This window comes from Microtus ochrogaster, unplaced genomic scaffold (genome assembly GCF_000317375.1).
Source record: "Microtus ochrogaster isolate Prairie Vole_2 unplaced genomic scaffold, MicOch1.0 UNK2, whole genome shotgun sequence".
Lineage (NCBI taxonomy): Eukaryota > Metazoa > Chordata > Mammalia > Rodentia > Cricetidae > Microtus > Microtus ochrogaster.
In genome coordinates, this window is record NW_004949100.1 from 22,277,602 (window position 1) to 22,286,976 (window position 9,375).

Genomic DNA, 9,375 nt, shown 5'->3' on the forward strand with positions numbered 1-9,375 from the left:
TGACAACTGCAGACTGACCTTTCCTCTTCCCAGAATTCTCCTGTTTTCATCGCCCTGCCTATGTTTCCTGCCTGGCTACTGGCCAATCAGCACTTTATTAAAAATAATACAAAAGACAGGATAAAAGACCATTGTCTCACAGCACATATTTATAGAACTCTCTCTATATTATGTATACATAATATCTATATTAAGATTTAAAATTTTTATTTTAAAAATTTCCATACACTCTCCGTGCTTGGCTTAGGTTCCGGCGACATGGCTAAACGCACCAAGAAGGTCGGGATCGTCGGGAAATATGGGACCTGCTATAGTGCCTCCCTCTGGAAAATGGTGAAGAAAATTGAAATCAGCCAACACACCAAAGTACACATGCTCCTTCTGTGGCAAGACCAAGATGAAGAGACGAGCCATCGGCATCTGGCACTGTGGTTCCTGCATGAAAACAGTGGCTGGCGGGGCCTGGACCAACACGACTTCTGCCGTCACAGTGAAGTCTGCCATCAGAAGACTGAAGGAACTGAAAAGATCAGTAAAAGTGCTACCATTTGATACCCACGCCCACTCAATAGTGCACAGCCAACTAAATAAATGGGTTAATTTACGTAACAGTTAAAAAAATTTCCATACAATATATTTTGATCATATTCTTTTCCTTCCCCAATTCCTCCAAGATTCTCCCTACCTCCTTTCCCACCCAACTCCATTTTCCCCCAACCACCATTGTACCCATCCCTCTGACTCTGTCTTTCTCTCAAAAAAACAAAAACCAGAGAAAACAACAATCAAAACAGAGGCATTTTTTGGTTGAGGTTCCTCTTCCACGATGACTCTAACTTGGGTCATGACGACAGAAAACTAACCAGTACAATCAATTTTCACAATTTTGAGGAAACTCCACACTGATTTTTAAGGTGGCTGAATTTTGTACTCCGACAACAATGAATCTGTTTTTCCCCTTTCCAGCATTCCTCATCATCATTTTTTTCTTTTGTTTTAAAATCTTATTCATTTTGACTTAGGTAAGATGAAATATCAAGGCAGTTTCAATCTAAATTTCTCTAATTACTAAAGCTGCTGATCATTATAAGAAATGTTTCTCAGCTATTTGTATAGAATCTTTTGTAAACTAGTTCCTTGCCTCATTTTTAAATCCAATTGTTCGTTTTCTTGATGTTTAATCTTTTGAACACCTTATATATTCAAAATCCCCACTTTCTGTCAGATGTGTATCTGTAAAGATTTTTTTCTGGTTCTGTAGACTGCTTCTTCTACTGTATAGAAATATTTTAGTTTCATGAAGTTCTATTAATTGTTGATTTGAATGCCTGAACAATAGGTATAATCCAGAAAGTCCTTTCCAAGCCAGTGAGCTCCATTATGCTTCCTACTGCCTCCCTATCAGTTTTAGGGTATCAGCCCTTATGTCTAGATCATCTTAATTCAGTTGGAGTTGAGTTTTGTGCAGGGTAAGAAATACCAGGTTCCAGTGAAAACATACTATCTTTGCTGTTATTGATTGTGTTTTTAGATTATTGTCTGTGTATTTGAATTTGGGAAGTTTATTATTCTAGATGCTGATATCTGGGTTTGTATTTGTTGGGTGTGTGTTTTGTCCCTTGGTTTCTGTTGCCTTCTCTGGTTCTTAGGAAAGTTTGGAGGCTGTTTGTTGTCTGGTAGGAAATTCTGATAGTTGTGGCCTTTGGGAGTTCCAGATAAAATAATTTTCTAGATATTGGGAACTGACTCATAGGAATGGATATGAGTTAGAAGGGGAGGAGGATGAGGGTGCCCACAGGAGTGGGGAAATCAGAATGCCCAGCCAGGATCTGTTTAGTCCCCTGGGAATGGGGCAGGGAGCTAGAGAAGCCTCAGTAGATAGTCTGCTGAATGACACTGGGTAATTGGATTTGGAGGAACGAAGGAGATGTGAAGATCTTTAGTTAGCCTACCTGCTTCCCTGGTCAGAGTAGTCTGTGGGTTCCCAGGGATGGGCTCCTACAGTTGGGGGCTGGTACAGTGTAATAGGTGAGGGGGTGAAGTTTGGAGGGGAAGGTCTGTGTGATCTACTGGAGATAAAGAGTGTAGGTGTGTGGAAGTGGGGTGAGTGAGGGCTGCCCAGTGTTTTCTGCCGCCAAGCTGGGAATGAGACTGGGGGATTGGATTTGTAGGGGTAGAGGAGGAGATGTGCAGTTAGCCTACCTGCTTCCCTGGCTACATCACACCTATATTTTCACATATCATCTTGATTGCCTTTTAGACTAGTATTCAGAGTAATTTTAAAAATTGACTTCATCGCCGGGCAGTGGTGGCACACGCCTTTAGTCCCAGCACTCGGGAGGCAGAGGCAGGCGGACCTCTGTGAGTTCGAGGCCAGCCTGGTCTACAAGAGCTAGTTCCAGGACAGACACGAAAAACCTATAGAGAAACTTTGTCTCGAAAATCAATATATATATGAAAAAATTGACTTCATTTCCTTAATCATACAGGTGTACTTTCCATTTTCATAGGCCTTTCTAAACATACCATTTCTATCATGGAAGTGTTGTTCTGAGGGTGTGATCAAAGTGCATGTTTACTCTTACATCTCGAGGTTTCTCCTCATCGAATGGTAGGGTCTATGACTGCTTTGACATACCCCAGGTAGCACAAAGTCTTTAGGCTTCTATTTGATAGCGATTTCTAAACTTGATTTGAGGTTAAATCTTTCCCTTTCTGCTGGATGGTTGTTGAGAACTAGAAGCAGCTGTTTGCCAGGCAAGGGTAAGCCCCCCACCCCCGTGCGCCGCCACCCCCTCCCTACCCCCGCACCTGTCTGCAGTCTTCTGACCGAGTTCCTGGGATCTGATGCTTGGATTGGGTTTCATCATTCTGCTTTACGATGGGAATCCTCCTGCGAAGGATTCCATTGAAAGCAACAGGTCCACTTTCCTGCTCGGAATGCTGCCTCTGATCTTTGGGTCTGGGGCGTTTTTTTTGAGGAGGTAGCGTTCTCTTTTTCAGATCTTTGCACAGAAAGATACTTTTCTTTCTCTTCGGTGACCATGCAACAGTAGAAAGGCTGGGTCATATTTAAAAGGGACAATTTAGCATTCCAAATGCCACTGCGTAGTAATTTCAGTTCCTCGATTCACCTCCACTACTTGTTACGGTGTCTTTCTAGTCTGAACTCTTCTGGTGGGTGCACAGTGGTATCACATTATGATTTTAGTTTTTCATTTCCCTAATGACAAACGACATGGATTTCTTTTTGTTAAAGTTACAGAGTGAAACTCAAGGGTTCAGGGGCCCTGTGTACCCTGTTTGAACTGGGGAACACAAACGTACAGAGAGATCTGTGGACTGGATGTGTTGGGCCAGGAGACAGAAGGGAACTGCATTCGTAATGATCATGGTAGTAGCTGGAGACGTCTTCAAAGACTAGAGCAGGTCATGGCCATCAGTTAAGGAGACTGCAGATCAGGGTTTCAGGGAGGCCCAGTGAGTCCCCGTGGGCACTCAAGGAATATAGTAACATTTCTCCTGTTTTAGGCCCTTGGAAGGAGAAGGTAGCACGGAGCACCACTGGAAGAAGCTAATTTTTGATACGCATCTAATCTTTTAATTGGTTGACTATTTCCCTTAAAGAGACCATTTTAGAGCCAAAGGGATGCACATGGAAGGGGATATGGCGCTAGCCTATACTTAAGGAGAGAGACATGCAGTTAAGTTACTCACCCAAATTGAGGTCATTGTGTGTTACGCGGCTCACGGGACAGGGTGGATTCATGAGTAAACCGTCCAGATTTAAAGCCGATCAAGCATGGCATTGCATTGTTCATCAATCCAGAATTCTCAAACAGTGTCTCTAATCTCCTTTTAGAAACCACGTTTAAGGCAGTTTTCCCATTCTGCCCTTATACAGAGACTTGGTTTTTATTCAAACCAAGAGGTTTTTTTTTTTTCCATATTGTGCTTATTTTTTTGGGGTTTGTACTGTTGTTTGACTCTGTTAAAAGCTGTTCATATTTTGTTTTCCTTGCTGACAAGACACTGTAGACAAATGAAAGGGTTAGAGACAAATCACTTTACTAATGACTAATAAATCCCTTTACTTGTGCCTCAGGAAACTCCCACAGCCGACATTATTTCGCTTCCTTCTCTGCAAAGTGCATCTTAGAAGATGGTATACGAACGGTATGAATGAAAAGTACTCAATATTTGGTGGTATCCATGTGCTTGTGGGTGGATGACAACTGATCCCTTACGTTTGTGATGTGAGTAGTTACGTCATGACTGATTTGAAGATACATGGTAATGCCACAAGGAGCCATTTGGGGAAGAGATGCCCGTAATACGCTGCTGTGAGCTGGCAAATTGGTGAGTCATTTACTGATTCTTCCCACTGAAGTATTGCATAGTGTTATATAAAAACACAAGGAGCTGGAGAGATGGCTCAGTGGTTAAGAGCACTGGCTGCTCTTCCAGAGGTCGTGAGTTCAATTCCCAGCAACCACATGGCAGCTCACAACCATCTGTAATGAGATCTGGTGCCCTCTTCTGGCATGTGGGCCTACATGGAGGCAGAATGTTGTATACATAATAAATAAATAAATCTTAAAAAAATAAAAACACGAGCATTACTTTAATATTTGCATCCAAATAATGGCTAATCCTCTTATTAAAATTAGTGACAATTGCTTGTAGGTGTGGTTACCAACCTGTGTTAGTCAACTTTTAGGGCTTTTTAAAAATCAGTTTAACAACATACATATTAAACAAAATTTTGCCTGGGGATGGAGGCTTCTATACTTCAAACTTGACTCAATGAACTACATTTTAATTTAGCATGTAATTGGCTGAAAGCGTTTACATACAGAATCAAATAGCTGAGTGCCTGACAATTAGCATCCAGCTGATCAGACGATGCTCAAATGAGGCAAAGCCCAAGCTGTAAGCAATCAAACTGTAACTGACCAAACTCTGTGAGTGCCTTGCTCTACATACGGGTCCTACACACTGCCTGCCTACACTGTCAGGAAGAGTTATTGCACTGGTAAGGAGACTGCCATTTACTAAAACACATTTTTAAATATTTTTTAAATTTTTATTTTTTAATGAAAGGATTTAGAATCACATTTATTTATGTAATTGCGTGTGGATGGAGACACACAAATGCCGTGACAGAGTTGATTCTTTCCTTCTCCAATGTGGGTCCCTGGGATCAAATTCAAATGATCAGACTTGGCAACAGTGCCTTTTCTGCTAAGGCATCACAGCACAGCAGTTAGTAGGCAATTTTCCTTCGTTAATTAAGAGCTACTAAATTTATCTTACCTAAAGTTTTATTTTGAGTCATATACTATTTATTCATCTTGACGGTGAAGCCATACTGAGTTTTTGTTAAACTCCTTCATAACTGCATGCTTCTTTTATAAGTTTTTAAAAACCCATTGTTCTTGCTGACTATGACTAGAATTACCTGGGGCCCCTTGAAAAGATATTTGGAGCCTAGCACAGGACTGATTCCCAAAAGAAAATTTAAAAATTTAAAATTTAAAAGTAACGACAGCAGAGCGGCTTTAAAACAAGTTTGGAAGGCCCTCCTGAGCCTGGACCTGTCCCTGGAATTTCTGAGCTTAAGCTCCCATAGGCTGGGATGCCACAAAGCAGACTCATTTCCACCCTTAGTTTCTCATTTTATAACCGATCAAAGAAAAATATGGGAACTTCCAAGTTTTATGCTTTCGAAGTAGCTGTGATGCCAAGCCTGAGTTGAGCATTCTATGGTCCCCAAAAGCACTGTAGCTGAGGTTCCTGAAGAGACTGTTAAAACACTGACCACTGAGACCTGCCTTGGTACATCTGATTTGGTAGGAAGTGGGTGAGGAGTTAGATTTTGACTTACAGAACCCTAAACGCTGCTGGTGGAGGTCTGAGAACAGCAATTTGAGAAGAATCACCCTAAAGCTAGAATTCTGTCTTCAGATGTGGAAAATGACAGACCCGAATGATATAGACTTCTGCAAAGCACAGTGGTGTCAAGGGACAAGGTCCATCAGCATTTGCATTTTTGGTTTGTAACTGCTGAGCTCCTCGCACAGAATGCATTGTATCCATGAGCTGACACCTGTGCATGTCTGTGTGATAGATTCCTAAACCTAGAGCCCGTAGAACTCCATCTCAAGGTCCTCTTTTTATCTGCATGCAAGAACTCCATGACTTGAGTCTGCTTTTGCCAGTCCCTTTGTCTGCTTCCAAGCTGTGCCATGCTCCATGTTGGTACTATTTATGATTCCACTTGCTGCCATCTCTGAGATAGGATACTGATGTCTTTTTGGAGCTTCCTGTAATATGATTATTCAGAAACTTTGTTGAGACAACAAATTCTTCTATGTAAAACATGGTTGTTCTTAATAAATATCGGGCATGATAGAATTTAAGAATGGATAAGGGGGTTTGTTTTCCTTAGCCATTCTTAAGCATACATATTTATGGTCCCACAAATAATCAGGGTAAAGTTAGAGATAAATTATTATGCATCCTTTTCTGTGGGTGTCAAGACTACTTATATTCTATTTTCAACTGAATCAGCATTTTGTCCTTTGCCTTTAATATATATATACATAGCTCCTTAAAAATATCTTCAGGGAGCTGTGGAGATGATTTATTCAGTAATGAGCTCCTCAGAACCCATATGAAGACCTGGGTACTGAGATACATGTCTGTGCTGGGGAGTGGATACCTGGAGCTCACTGGCCAGCTAGTATAACCAAACTGTTGATCATCAGGTTGAGTGAAAGACACTTTTTCCAAGCCAACTCCCTAGTGCACCCTCTAAAGATGGAGAGCATAAAAGAAGATTGATCAATCTCTGGTCTCTGTATGTATACACACACGAGCTCACATAACATATTCTGATCTAAAGCGTTGCCATTAGGCATATTATGAAATGAGTTAAACCTTTTTTAAAAAATGTTTTGATTTATCTTATGTGTAAGAATATTTTGCCTTCATGTATGTCTGTATACTACATATGTATCTCATGCCCACATAGTATGGAAAAGAGCATTAGATCCATTGGGGCTGTGATTACAGATGGTTTTGAGCTACCTTGTTGAGGTTAGGAACTGAACCCAGGTCTTCAGGGAGAGCAGTGGAATACTCTCAGCCGCTGAGCCATTTCTCCAATTCTGAATGAGTTAAACTTTTGCAAAGTACAATGGTATCAAGGGACAAAATCCATCAGCATTTGCATTTCCGGTTTTTAACTTGACTTATTATGACCATTTGTTAGGTTAGGAGATGATGTAAAATGAGAATAGAAAATATGTGTGTGATAAAAAAAATAATAAACAAATATCCAGAGTTTGGATCAGTATCTGGCCAATTTGGGATATGTCTGTCTGTGTGGTGTGTGTGTGTGTCTGTGCAGTGTGTGTGTGTGTCTGTGCGGTGTGTGTGTGTCTCTGTGTGTATTACATGTGGACTGTGGTGTATATGCAGGATGTGGGGGGTTAGGATAGAGGTGGTGAGGAAAAGAGGTTGCTTGAGGTTTCTCCCTCAAGGGATCATGCACACCCACATAAAATCCAAATATAATGAATTTTGGAATGCAAGCACAGATTATCCATCAAGTTGCAGAGGTGGAAGGCTGCCTTCAGACATGGAAAATGACAGATAATTATCCAGTCTTTTGACAGCATGTCTGCTACCCAATAATTCAAACTCCTGGTATGAAGGAAAAAGCTAAAATTCTTGATGAAGTTGGAAAAGAAGCTTAAGAACTTGTCTCCACCCCACGTACCGGAATCTACACTCCCGTTTTTAGCTGGGAAAGAGTGCAAGGCAGCCAAAGCCTAGAACAGCTGGAGAGAGAGATTCAGCTTTCTCTCTCAACTTATTGTAGTTCTCTATTTTTCTTTAAGTGTTAACCTAAAGTAAAACTCCAAAGAAAAACTCAACAATTGAATTCCTTGTATTTGCAGAGTGTTTCAGCAGTTAAAAATGATTTCATACTTCACAGGGAAATAACATGAGCATCATTGTTCTTTGCTTTCTTATTTTTTATTTTAATTTAATGTGTTTGCCTGTTTCGCCTGCATGTGTATCAGCACACTACATGTCTGCAGTGTCTGGAGGCCAGAAGAGAATGTCATGCTTCTGGTACTGAACTCACAGAGAGTTGTGAGCAACGACATGGGTGCTAGGAATTGAACCTGGGCCCTCTGGAAGAGCAGCCAGTTTTCTTAACTAATGAGCCACCACTTCAGCCTTGTTCTTTGTGTTTTTTTAAACGTATATGGTGATATAGAATGGAGCTGACAATGTAGCTCAGTGGTAGGATTCTTGCCCAGCATGTCCAAGGTCCTGGCTTTACTCCTACCGCCGCAAGAGCCATACACAGTAGTTACTAGTGTCGCTAGCACTAACGCACTATTTTCAATGCTTGCCAACATATTTCACTTCTAAAATTAAAATATGCTATTACTTTTATATGAATGGGGTTGGGCTTTTTAATTTGGGGAACTTTGAAGTATCTGGGAAATTTCATTTGCAGCAATCCGATAAGTGTAGATGATTTTACAAATTCTTCTTTAATCACAAAAGAGTTTTAAAGAAAGTAATTACATAGACATGGAGGAGCCTCTTCTCCAGGCCCACCTTCATACCTCAGGGACTTACCTCTTCGTTCAGAACCAGGGTTCCCCTAGTTCCTTACTGATGCCTCTTTCTGCCTATGCCTTGCATAGCTCCCCTCCTTTCTGGCACCCCTCTACCTTCAGAGCCCTTCTGTACCAGCGTTTCCCTGTGGTGACACTAATTGAAATTTCCATAGATGGCCTTTGATGTCCTTTTGCCCCGTGTTCTTGTCTCTCCAGACTTACTACTAAGTACTGCTGCACCCTGCTCACAGGAAGCCCTCTGCCAAGCTCACCTCTGGAACTTCACCTCTCTGTACAAAACCAGGCTCATTCTAGTTCTTTCCTGCAGCCCCTTCAACCTTTTCTTCTAGCTTGTGTCCATTCCTTTCAAGCACCCACAGAGGCATAGAAATGCTCTCTACCACAGAACCCACAGCCGCCACATTTGCCTAGCTCCCAGACTCAGTCACAACAGCCATAGAACAGAATACCTACCCAGCGGAGACGAGACCAGTTATCTACATCAGGAAATACATCAGATACCTTTAGCTCCACGTGCCTGTATCTTGGAACAAAACCACAAACATGAACACCAAGACAGCATGCCTCCTCTAGAAGCCAGCAACACTATTGCAATAGGCCCTGAAAACAGAATTTATCTGAAACAGAAGACGTGGACTTCAAAAGAGCAACTATGCATATGTTATATTGAATAAACGCCTTAATGAAGACAAAGCACAGACAGTTGAGT

At 41.4% G+C, this 9,375-nt stretch overlaps 1 pseudogene; it reads left to right on the forward strand.

Moving 5' to 3' along the window:
• Positions 1-236: 236 nt before the first annotated feature.
• Positions 237-4,159, forward strand: LOC102002413 (annotated as a pseudogene).
• The last annotated feature ends 5,216 nt before the right edge of the window (positions 4,160-9,375 follow it).